This window comes from Panthera onca, chromosome A1 (assembly GCF_046562875.1).
Source record: "Panthera onca isolate mPanOnc1 chromosome A1, mPanOnc1 haplotype 2, whole genome shotgun sequence".
Classification (NCBI taxonomy): domain Eukaryota; kingdom Metazoa; phylum Chordata; class Mammalia; order Carnivora; family Felidae; genus Panthera; species Panthera onca.
Genome location: NC_138339.1, coordinates 189,219,002 through 189,232,956, shown reverse-complemented (window position 1 = coordinate 189,232,956; position 13,955 = coordinate 189,219,002).

Below are 13,955 nucleotides of genomic sequence, written 5' to 3'. Positions count from 1 at the left end.
AAGATGGAGTCAGCTGGCGTAGGTCCACCCTTTCATATTTACCTTGCAGATTTATTTTAGTAATGTTCACACACATATGTAAAGTTTCTGCTGCTCAATAAATGCTCAGGAAACTAACTAGGATGTATGTTCATCCAGGGAAATGTCTGAGGTTTTCCTTTGTTTCCCTTTAGTGTGGATATTCAAGAAATGTTGCCAAATAAGAAACTGCTTAGATGCTAACACAAGAGCACATGCTGAAACTGCCTTTTAAAATGCAAGCCAGCTGGCTGCTCTAGACCAACTCTTAGGAAGAAAGCCTTCTTCATCTAATTCGTAAATGGGAAATGGGATTGCCAGGCCTCACTGGCTTGTTTATTTATTTATTTTTTGTTTGTTTAAACTATGCATTGTTGGATAACTGTGACAACATTAAGAAGAGGGTGCATGAGTAAAGTAAGGAGTGACCTTTCATGAAGCAGTGTTATAACCATCTCCATGGAAGAGCGTAGAGATGATTCCATGCAGGAAGCATGGAATGGTGTGGCCTCTGGCAAGCACAGTTGATAAGCGGGAAGTGTGTCTGTGTATACCAACCTGGCAGATGCGTGTATGTGTCTTACACGAATGTGTTCTATATATGGTTCTCTCTCTCTCCATATATGCAGGGGAGAGCATGAAACAATGTGGAAATGGGCAGCCATAAGTTTGTTCTTTGCATTTATAGGATCTGATTCTGCTTTTATTTTATTAATGTGTTTTTAATTTTTATCTTTGTTATTGCCTTTTGTTTTTAAATTTTATTTTTATTTTTTAAATTTTTTAATTTAAGTCCGAGTTAGTTAACATATAGTGTAACAATGGTTTCAGAAGTAGAATTTACATATAACACCCAGTGCTCATCTCAGCAAGTGCCCTCCTTAATGCCCATCCCCCACCAACACCCCTCCAGCAACCCTCCATTTGTTCTCTACCTTTAAGAGTCTCTTATGGTTTGCCTCCTTCTCTGTTTTCTCTTAGTTTTGTTTCCCTTCCCCTATGTTCATCTGTTTTGTTTCTTAAATTCCACATATGATTGAAGTCATATGGTATTTGTCTTTGTCTGACTGACTAATTTCACTTAACATAATACACTCTAGTTCCAGCCATGTTGCTGCAAACAGCAAGATTTCATTCTTTTTGATCACCAAGTAATATATATATATACACACACACACACACATACACACACACACACAAATAAGGGAAACAAAAATAAAAACAGAGAGGGTAGCAAACCATAAGAGACTCTTAAATACAGAGAACAAACTGAGGGTTGCTTGAGGAGTGTTGGTTTATATATAAATATATATATATATATGTATATATATATATATATATACACACACACACCTATATATATATATATATATATATATATATATATATATATAATCTCAAAATATCACATCTTCTTTATCCATTCATCAGTCGATAGACATTTGGGCTCTTTCCATAACCTGGCTATTGTTGATAGCGCTGCTATAAATATGTGTTTTGTTTTTTAGATTCCACCTGAGTGAAGTCATATGATATTTGTCTTTCTCAGGGGAGGAGGATAGGGGAAATGGGCAAAATGGGTGCAAACAAGTGGGCCTCCAGTTATGGAATAAATATGTCATGGGAATAAAAGACACAGCACAGAGAATACAGTCAATGGTATTGTAATAGCATTGTATGGGTAGAAGTGGTACCTACACTTGCGGTGAGCATGGCATAACATCTAGAGAAGTTGAATCGCTGTGCTGTACATCTGAAACTAACGTGACACTGTGTCAACTATATGCAAATAAAAAATTCAAAAATAGAAAAAAAAGGAAAAGAAAACAACAAAAAATGTGAAAATAAGTGCTGATTTCTCCCTATCTATCTATGTATCTATGTGTCTATCTATGTATCGGCAGCATTTATTTTCACTCTTTATGCTCTCCCCTGTGTTGCAGGACTGGAAGCTCTGAGAACCCTGTTTTTGAGATGCCTCTGCTTTTGGCTTTCTGGGCACAATTTATGTTCTGTCAATGAAATGAACTCATGCAAGATCCTGAAGGTAATGTATAGGCTCAATGAAACCATGTATGAAAAAAAAGAACTTGTTTGCAATTATAGATAATAATTTTCCCAATTTATTGGTTTTTTAAGTTTAGAATTGTAAAGAGAGAACTTTCTCCCCTTTAAAGCAAGAAATCGCTGTTCAGCTTTCACTGCAATGATTGAATCCTTTATTCGACAAAAAGGGAAATGAATTTTTTTCCCTGTAGCTGACTTTTTATGTGACATTGTTGGAGAGACTGAGCACAAAATTTTTAAACAGATGACAAGGCTGTCACCTTTGAGTGGCACAAATTTAGTAGCAACAGTGGAGTTTTTATTATGATTTCTTTTTAATATGAAACCCCAAAGTTATTCCTCTATTCCTTCACGATGAAATCGCATTGAGTGGCAACCTTAAGACAGTGATTAGGAGGAAAGGCGAATGTGAGAAAGGCAGTATAATTTTCATCTAAGAAACAGCGCTAGATTTGTGGGAAGGTAATTGTATGTATTACTGAGCTGTGTGATGATCCTCCCATTTGAAAAGTTCATCTCCAAGAAGCATTCAGTCAGGAGAGCTATCAACAGATCTGGCCTTTGATAAACACATCCACTTTAATAGCAGTCTCTGAGATGAAAGGTTTGGATTCTTTCAAGGAAACACAAATTCATGGTACTCCGGCTCTGCAGCCTGAAAATATGAAATTAAAACACTAGTATGCTGCCTTGAAAACCATCAAATTATGCTAGAATCTTACTTTTAGACACAAAAGGAAGACATTCATAACACACAGCATGTTACTAATTCGTCTATCTTTATTCCTAAAATGATTTAAAGCAACTGGCAAGGATAGGAAAATACTGTTTCTTGGCCTGATGTAAAATGAGGGATTGCCCAAGATAATCTGTAAGGTGTCTTCCATATTATACCTTTTATGAGAAATTTTGGGGAGTTTGTCTTTCAAAACTTCATTATAATAGACCATAAGGCGAAGTCTTCATGATAAACCTCCTTATGTGGTGGTTAAGATAGACCTAAATTCATCCTAGAATCTACCTAGTAGTTGGACTGTTGTGATTCTGAAGCTTACATGTATTCACAGAGTTATACATTTAACTCCTTGGAAAATTAGGAGATGAGGATTTATTCTCTGTTCTTGTTACTAACTTAGTGAATTTGGCCAATGATTGCCACTTTTCAATGGCACAAATCTGATAACAACAGGAGAGTGTTTTCTTACAATCTGTGTATTACATAAGCTCTAAAACTGAGCTTCGTGATTTGGAGGGAAGGTAGTTAAGAGGACCGTTTACTTTTCATCTACTGAAACAATGCTTAACTTTTGAAAGGTAATTGTAGTATCACTGAAAAAAGTGGAGTTTCTTCCCTGACTAAATGGACTTCTCTTAAAGAAAGAGTGTCGGTTTTATCTTGTTGGGAAATTTTTCTAGCCCATATTTTATGTGTTTTAAAAAAAGAGCTTAGGTGGCATAATTCACAATGGCCAAAAGGCAGAAGTAACGCAAATGTCCATCAACAGATGAATGAAGGAACAAATGTGATCTATACAAACGTGGAATATTATTCAGCCTTAAAAAGGAAAGAAACTGTGACACATGCTACAACATGGGTGAACCTTGAGGACATTATGCTAAGTGAAATAAGCCAGTCACAAAAGGACAGACGTTGTATGATTTCACTTAGGCAAAGTACCTAGGATAGTCCGATTCATAGAGACAGAAAGTAGAATGGTGGTTGTCAAGGGCTGGAGGAGTGGCGATTGGGGAGCTGGTGTTTAATGAGTACAGAGTGTCAATTTAGGAAGATGAACAAGTTCTGCAGATGGACGGTGGTGAGGGTTACACAACAATGTGAACATCCTGAAGCTATAGCACTGTAAACTTAAACGTGGTTAAAGTAGAAATGTTATGTTATGTCTCTTTTATCCCAGTCAAAAAATTGTTTAAGAAAAAGAATTTTTTAAATGACTTCAACTGCATTTTCATGTTTACCCCTTGTCCTAATTTAAGAGGGGCGTAAGTCCTATTTCTCCAAAATTCTGTGTCTCTGCTGCTTTAAGCGTGAATAAAATGTCGCCAATGGCTTTTTGACTCATTTTAGGATGTCTCTTTTGGTAGCCATCAGCTCTGAGACAATCTTTGTGGCTCTGAATTCAGATAAAATTAGAATTATATTTAAGTTGCATCTTCCATGTGTTTTACAACTGCAAATATGGACAGTAAATGAAGAAAAATAATGCTACCATATTGGAAAGTTGCCTTTTGGAAAATTATACATATGACAGTTTATATAAAAGATGTGATATTACCATGTCTAGTTAGTGAACACATTTTAAAATGGACATTTTGGCATCAAGTAAAAGATGCTTATAAAATATTTTCTTATTTTAACTGGGAACCCCAGTTATTGATGATATGCTTCTTGTTCCCCTATGAATATTTGACCAAATCTTAATGTTCTTTTACCTTTTTATGGTGCTTAAAGTAAGCTAATAATGCCTGAAAAGTTGTTTATTTTTCTATTTTGTTATAATAACTCTCATGAATACCTTTATTTGTCAAAGTTTCACGCCAATAGTACAAAAGTGAGAATGATTTTTCCATTTTTTAAAAGTAAAGTTATAATAATCTATAAAGTGTTTTTTTTTTAATTTTTTTAACATTATTTATTTTTGAGACAGAGAGAAACAGAGCATGAACAGGGGAGGGTCAGAGAGAGAGGGAGACACAGAATCTGAAACAGGCTCCAGGCTCTGAGCTGTCAGCCCAGAGCCCGACGCGGGGCTCGAACTCACAGACCGCGAGATCATGACCTGAGCCGATGTCGGCCGCCCAACCGACCAAGCCACCCAGGCGCCCCTCTATAAAGTGTTTTAAAATTCAATTTCTCATCTAAAAACTTGCATGATATTTGTTTTAGAATAGGACTTACCCCCACCCTAGGCTGGTGGTGAAAGATAAAAGAGGACACCAAGCACCTAGACATATTTTTGACCAAATATAAGCACCTTAAATAGGACCTTTTTTTTTAAAAAAAAAAAAAAGGTTTTTTTTTTTAACATTTATTTATTTTTGAGAGACAGAGCACAACTGGGGGGAGGGGCAGAGAGAAAATGAGACACAGAATCTGAAGCAGGCTCCAGGCTCTGAGCTATCTGCACAGAGCCTGATGTGGGGCTTGAACTCACAGGACTTGAACTCGTGGGGCTTAAACTCACAAACCATGAGATCATGACCTGAGCTGAAGTTGGACACTTAACTGACTGAGCCATGCAGGTGCCCCCCTAAATAAGACCTTTTTAATGTTGAGTTTGTTATTAAGTTTTGATAGAAATTTTTCATAAATTCTTTTTTTAATTTTTTTTAGAGTTTATTTTTTGAGAGTGAGAGAAAGTGCAAGTGGGGAAGGGGCAGAGAGCAAAAGAATGAGAGAATCCCAAGCAGGCTCCACACTTTCAGCATGGAGCCTTGATGTGGGGCTCGTGAGATGATGATCTGAGCCAAAGTCAGACGCTTAATCAACTGAGCCACCCAGGCGCGCCTTTCATAAATTCTTAATTCTTTTATAGACAAACTAATTTAGAGTAAAATAACCTTTACAAAGAATAACCAATAACCTGTAATTTTGTACTGAATTTAAAGGTGAAAGCATTTGTAATGTAAGCACAAACACACTTGGAAGTTTCAGGAAAGTTTTTAGCAGAGAAGTCCTGTTAAGTCATGAGTGGCAGCAGGGGCAAGGACAGGTGAGGCAGAACTTTTATCGTTAAATGCATCTTGGGCAGCAGTGACCCTGGCTTTGGACAAGATTCCTTATAATTATCTTTTTCTCCCAAATCTATTGCAAAATGTAGAGTTTCAAGTGCTCCCAGGAGATGGTTATGTCAGTGACAATGAATTTCATGGTGGAAAGTCTGTGTGATTGGAGTCCATTCGGAATCAGTTATTTCCTCATGAACGGTTTGAATTTATTTTGGGTCAGTCTGAGTAAATGTCAAGTGCTTTTTCACATGATGAAAGTGAGCTCTTCTGTGGGCACTTCCTATGAAACCCAGATATCATGGCAAAGATAGTTCCTCAGTCTTTCATGGACAATTCCCCAAATCCAAACTCTTCTGAAAACTCAGACTTTGTTTTTACAACTTCATTGATGATATTATTGGAGATGACCTGATGTAGCTAGAGTTTTAACTAGTTCTACTTATTATAAATATTTGTACGTTGAACGGTGGAAATATTAATGTTTGACTACACATGCTGCCCTAGAGCCTGCCAGGAGTGTTCCATAATGTGATATGTGCACAAAAATCAGAGCATTTCTGAATTCCCAAACACCTCTGACTATAAGGGACTCAGAAAAGGGATTTAGGTCTATACTATATAAATATTTGTGTTACTACTACTAAGTAATGATATTCTTTCATGAAACAAATATTTATTGTATGCATACTGTGACAGGCACTGCGCTGGGGTGGGATATACAATAGCAAGGAAAACATGTATAATCCCTGCTGTCTAGTTGGGGAAACAATCACATGCACAGCTATATAATTATAGACATATCTTTGTCTATCTATCTGTGTATCTGCATGTTATATATATATTTATATATATCAGATATATATATTATATATTATTGTATACAATATATCATGTACATATTAAATATGTGCTTTATATAATTATAGATATATATTATAGATAATCACATGTACAGGTATATAATTACAAATTGTGTTAGATGGTATGAAAGAAAAGAACAGAGTTCAGGAAAAAATGGGGGAGGGTCTAATTTAGGTTGGTGGATCAGGGAGTATTTGAATGAAAACCTGAAGAGTTACAAGGAGTAGCAGGTGAAGGGGATGGGGAAAATAGCCCATCTAGAGGAAACAGGTTGTGCATAGGTACAGGGGTAGGAAAAAATCTTGGCAAACAGGAAGGGTAGGAAAAGACCATATGCCTAGGGCATGGCAAGGGATAAGAAACTAAGATGAGATGAAGATTTAGAAGCAGCAGAGGCTAGATTATTCTGAATGGGCCATGGAAAAGACAAATGTATTTCTATTTGCTGAGGAGTGATATAATCAAATTTAATTTTTAAATTATTCTAGGATATAATACGAATTCTAAGAATGAATTGGAATTGTGCAAATTGGAAGAAAAAAACATTTCAGGTGAGAGATGAAAAGAAGGAAAGAACAGAGTGAAGGAAATGGAGATGGAAAGAAAGAGATGGAATCAAAAGGTAATCTAGAGAGAAGACTGGCAGGACTTAGTAATGGATTGGCCACAGCAGTTGAGGGAGAGGCTTGCTATTTTCTGGATGAATGGAGGTGTCATTTGCCAAGAAGAAGAAGATTGGAATAGGAGTGTGTTGGTTGGGGCCGGGGTGAGGGGAGAGCAAGAGTTATGTTTTAGACACGTTAAGTTTGTGATGTCTGTATGATATCCAAGTGGACATGTCAAGTAGACATTTGGATACATAGATGTGGAGCTGAGATATAAATCTGGAGGCCATTAATTTGAGAGTTGTAATACAGATAGATTTAAAGCAAAGGAACAGATGAGGATACGTAAAGAATGAAGACAGAGAAGTTCAAAAACTGACCTTCAGCCTTGTTGAGGAATTTCAACATTTAAAAATCAGGTGAAAGAGGAAAAGGCAACAATGGGGAGTGAGAAGGAGTGGCCAGACTGGTAGGAGAGGAACCTGGTGACTGTGGCATCAAAAAATCCAAGGGCTCCTGGGTGGCTCAGTCAGTTGGGCATCCAACTCTTGATTTCGGCTTAGGTCATGATCCCAGGGTCACGGGATCGAGCCCCATGTCGGGCTCCATGCTGAGCTTGAAGCCTGCTTGATTCCACCCCCTGCCCCCGTCTCTCTCTTTCTCTATCCCTCTGTCCCTCCCCCAACTAAAATAAAAAATAAAAAAAAATGTAAAAATACAGGAGAATGGAATTTAAGAAGCAAGTGCTCAAGAATGTTGAATGCTGTGAAGAAGTAGGAGAGAAGGGATCTGAATGGCTCTTCGTTTTTGGCAAGTGAGTTGTGCCTTTTGTGAGAGCAGTTTCCATAACCAAATTGTGATAGGTCAATTGGTGATAGGGTGGGGTGAGTTTTTGTTTGTCTGTTTGTTTTTGTTTTTGTTTTTCTCCAGAAGCTTAGTTTTAAGGGAGACACAGAGAAACAGAGACAAATAGAGATAGATGCAAGGGCAAAGGGATTATTCAAAAGATAGGAGCTATGAGCGCATGCCTGAATATTGATGGGCACTAATGAGGAGAGAGAAAAAAATGCTGAAGATGCCTTGGAAAGAAGGGATTGAAGGAGTTGAGGCCAATGTTTACTCTGTATCAGGGTACCATGATACACTGGATACAGGATACAGACACACTGTGATGTTACATACATTAGCCCACTTTAAGCCTTACAAACAGCACTACGAAAAAATATCACAGTTATAACAAACACGTCATTAGAATCTAAATGACTAGAAGTCCAGTGAGAATGACTCCAGGTTACTCACATCTACTAGAAATATACTCAGAGTTCAGAGGAAAGTGCAGATGTTTCTATACTGCTCCCCTTACTTGTCTTCCAGTCACTGCCAACTTTGTTCTCAGCAGGAGCTCATGGAATTCCTTCTTCCCTTGGTCTTCTCCTCATTCCCACATCATTCTCTGCCCTCTCCTTCAGTGCTGACTATATCATTGTACTACTTTGACCTACACTGATGAGTTCTCTTTGCATTGTATCCCCCATTCTTGGGAAGCATCCATAAAGTCCAACAGAAGCTAATCTCGATCAGTTCACATAGTGCATCTTGGACTTACTCACTTAATGAAATGACTGTTGTGTGCTAGGTACTGTACTATATGGTGGTAAACAAACAGACATGGGGTTTATGGTCTAATGTGTGTGCATGGATGAGGGAGTGCAAAGGCTTAGTGAGTGAACCAGCAAATTATTTTAAAAAGATAATTTCAGGGGTGCCTGGGTGTCTCAGTCTGTTAAGCGTCCGACTCTTAATTTCAGCTCAGATCATGATCTCAGGGTTGTGAAATCAGCCCTGCATGGGGCTTGATGGGGAGTGAAGAGCTTCTCTGTGCCCCTCCCCCACATGCGTGTGCTCTCTCTTGCTCTCTCTCAAATAAATGAATAAATAAAGAAATAAATAAGCTTAAATAAAGAAATAAGCTTAAAAAAAAGATAATTTCAGTTTATGATGAATCTATGGAGAAAATAAACCAGAGCAATGTGGTAGAGAACTGAATATTTTCTTCAGATTGGGAGGTCAGGAAAGTTCTGAATATCGTGCTGCAAGACCCCTCTCCACTGAGGGTGAGGATGGACACAAAGAGAACCCACCTTGACCTCCAGGGGAGAATGAGAAGAATCACAGGAGTTAAGGGGAAGGGGTCAAGGTCCAGTGCCCTACTGCCATTTCACAGATAAAGATGCTGAGGGCAGAGTTATCTGGCCTGCTCAAGGCACTTTGACTCAAAAGGGATAACATTACAATTCCAGCCTCTGTCTAGTTATTTCCTGAACAAAAGCACCAGTTCTAAGCCTACAGTATTCCCTGGGAAGCCTTGAACAGGCTGATTTACCTGGGTCTACAAGTGAGGCTATTACCAAAATAAGCATCTTTGGGCAAAATGATTTATGTGTAAAAGTATTGTGACTCTTTTGGAGACAATGGGCAATGTCAAATCAAGATTTTCCCTGCCACACCATGTCATCATTGTAAAATGTCATTTTTTTAGACAGGTCTTAAAATTCTGCCAAAGGCCACTTAGTCTTTCCCTTCTCTTCTAGGAAGGAATGTGCCTAAATTTTCCCAGAAAAATGGGTGTTCCCTTCAGAGAAATAGATTGCTCAACCTTGCTCAGTGGCAGCCAACTACAGAGAATCACAACAATTAAGGCAGGATTTGTTTTTTTTTCATATCCTACCAAAAGTATTGCATAGAAATCCAGGGCTCTACATGGTGGTCTGTGCTTCACCATTTCAGGAAGGGGTGCAGGAATTGCTATTGCTTGATTGGTGTGGCAGTCCCTTCAAGATTCCCACCAGATACCTGGAGAGTGCCATGAGGTATAGCTGTGGAGCATGGCCTGGGAAAATATGGAGAGGTGCTTCTTCTGGTTAGTCTTTTATCTTGAATACAGTTTAGGAGACTAAATGGAAATTGCCTATATAAAGCCAAGAAACAGCCTATCTGTTTTAAAAGAGAGAAAAGGGAATGCAATGATAATTACATGGTTAGAAAATAAGATTTATGAGGAAAGATTAGAGAAGATGGGGAAGGGTGAATAGAAGGCTGAAGGCATCAGATCCAAGATTGGTGCTTGTTTCTATTTCCTCCCCATCGCTGGGCAGGACCTCAGATTCCCCTGAAAATCCTCTGGAGTACTTCAAGGAATCTCTCTAAACTCTGCTTCCTACCTTCTTCTGGTGTCCTCTTCCCTTTCTCCCCCATTTCTTCATGCCTGGTTTATTTCTCCCTATGGAAGCCTGTAGTTAATTGTCTTATTGAGCTGTGTTGTTTTCTGGCTCTCTACCCTTTTCATAAGAACCATTTGCCACTCCCATCTAGTGGTTAACTAAAAGAAGACTGTGTTGGTTTCTGGCACATAATTTTGCTTACTAAATGTTTTTTGAATTAAATATTCACAGTATCGTTGCTTTGGCTATCTTGTTAGTCTGGTGCTTCATGAGTGAATGACACAGAGAGAGAGAAAACAGAAAGTCTCTGTATTCACACCAATTCCCAGTAGCTTGATTTTCCCATTCCAGCTCACATCCATGAAGATCTTTCATCAATTTTCTCAGACTGGTGTATTAGTGGGGACAGGCCAACTGTTACAACACAGAATGCCAAAATTTTACAGTTGAGAATTTGGATTGAAAATCCAAAATAAAAATTTGTCACTCATATTACAACCTTAGCCTGGCTGGCTGGCTTTACTGGGCAGGTGTCCTCCAAATAGCAATGTAGGCTTTAGATCCTTTTCTTTTCTTTCTTTTTTTTCTTTAAATTTTTTATTTAAATTCTAGTTAGTTAACATACAGTGTGATATTGTTTTCGGGAGTAGAATTTAGTGATTCATCACTTACATATAGCACCCAGTGCTCAACATGACAAGTGCCCTCTTTAATTGTCCATCATGCATTTAGCCCATGCCCCACCCACCGACCCTCCATCAGCCCTCAGTTTGTTCTCTATGGTTAAAAGTCTCTTATGGTTTGTTTCCCTCTTTCTTTTTCCCCCTTTCCATATGTTCATCTGTTTTTATTTCTTAAATTCCACATATGAGTGAAATCATATGGTATTTGTCTTTCTCTGACTGGCTTATTTTGCTTAACATGATACACTCTAGCTCCAACTACATCATTGCAAATGGCAAAGTTTCATTCCTTTTGATGGCTGAATAATATTCCATATATATGGATTATTCCATATATATATTCCATATATATAATATTCCATATATATATATATATATATATATATATATATATATATGTATATATGTATACCATATCTTCTGTATCCATTCATCAGTCAGTGGACATTTGGGCTCTTTCCATTGTTTGGCTATTGTTGATGCTGCTGCTATAAACATCCAGGTGCATGTACCCCTTCCAATCTGTATTTTTGTATCATTTGGGTAAATACCTAGTAGTGCAATTGCTGGGTTGTAGGGTAGTTCTATTTTTAACTTTCTGAGGAACCTCCCTACTATTTTCCTGAGTGGCTGCACCAGTTTGCATTCCAACCAATAGTGCAAGAGGGTTCCCCTTTCTCCACATTCAGAGCCTTTTCTTGATCCTTAGACTTCTCCATTCAATAGGTGCAGTGGGAAAAAAGAGAGAAAGTGTATATGAGGCTTGGAAGTAGTATATGACTATTCATATACTGTTCATTCTATTCATATCCCATTTACCAACACCAGTCACAAGGCTACATCCAATTGGAAAAGTGGCCATACCTTGACACCAAGAAGTGTACTTGGAAAGAAAGGAAAAATCATTTGGTGAACAACTAACTCATTGCTGGCACAGATGCCATGAGGGAGTGTCTGCTTCTATTAATCAAATGACTAACTAAAATATTAAGTTAAAATATGGCTACCATAAAGGGTATATACAAAGTTCGCAAAGAATCTTACTATTGGGAAACCATTACATTTTGACATACAGAGTTAAGGAAATGAAATCAAATGTATGAAATTATATTGAAGATTAAAAACATACATGGTTGATATGCCAGAATTGTGACACTGCCAATATATTAAATGTTTCCATGACAAAACAATTAGGAATGTTGTAGTATCCACTGAAGACAATTCAGTCACATTTTTGCCATTTTTGCAGGATATTTGACCCCTTCCCATTTCTCTCATTTTTCATATCTTCAAAAGAAGAAAATCCCCCTTGTTTTATCTGCTTACATGTGTTATCATGAAAGAATGAATGAACAAATGAAAAATTGAAAAAGAAAGGAGAGATGGGGGAGGAAAAATCATACTTAATACATGAACACACGCACACTTACTTTTACATTTTAATGCTGTTTTGTTAAACAGTTGAGCCCAATAAATTTTGAGATTTTTCTCCCAAGTGTGAAAAAAAATAAACATGCAGAATTTTATTTCAGTATTTGCTTTGGCATCAGGCTTAATTATTTTTCTTTTCTTTTAGTTATACCAGCTTAACCCTCTGCCTATCAGCATTAGCTCCTGGTGCAGGAGTACTATGGGCTTCTGGTGGAGCACATGTTAAAAATAATGAAAGAACAAACAATTTCACAAACACCAATACCTGGAGGAGGTTTGGGGAGAAGAGCAGAGCCTGGAGTGAATAAGTAGAAACAGCTCCAAACCAGATTAAAGAACAAAGAGCCCAACTTCTTCTCCAAACAGTCAACCTTTATACGAGTTTTGTGACTCATTCAAATGGCATCACTGGGTGTGAGGATGGAAGGGACAGGAAGGGCTCAGAGCAGAGCAACAAGGGGCCTACACTAGCAGTCTGGCAGATTTGATTTTGAAAATTTTGTTGATATTCAGGAAACTAGAGCTTAATGTCTTTCCACATAATCATTCTTTCCTCCCTCTTGTACAGAGCAACTCCAATGTGAGAAATGCTATGTGAGACACTACCCAGTCAATACATCCTTTTGAGGTATATCAGTTAAGCTTGTCCAGCAGTTCAAGAACCTCAAGGTTGACTATCCTTCACAAAGGAGGCTAACCAGCTCCTGTGTCTGGAAGGCATGGCCTGAGGCAGCACTGACACCTGGGAACAAAGTGGAGAGCCATCTCTGGAAGCCCTGGGCCTTGCCTCTGGATGGAAGATTCGATCGCCTTAAAAGGGAAGTGCCCAGGGAGATGTGTTGGGTGAGTCGCATCTCTTTTACCTTCTACCTTGCTATCTCTTCTTTTACCTTCTACCTTGCTATCTCTTTCATCCCGTCAACATTTATTGAATTACAGATGTGCAAGACAATCTGGACAATTTAGTGATGTGTGAGACACAACCCTGCTTTTTAGGAATGGACAGCAACTATAATATAAGACAGACAGGGCTATCTGAAAGATATAGTTAGGAACTGTACGGTACACCTCTCTCCTGGTGAGACTGGGGAGGTTTCAGAGAGGAACCTGTATATTTGAACTAGGCTTAAAAATGTCGAACTTGCAGGCACTTTAGGTCCGACCATTTACCTTGGTATATGCCTAATTTATTTTACAATCTGTCCTGAAATTTACCTAGTTATAGGCTAGGTGTGCAGTGGAGCCAGATATATAAATTTGGTGCTCAAAACCACTGCAGTGTATGAAGGCTGTTCAGGAATCTTAGAAATCACTAATTCAAA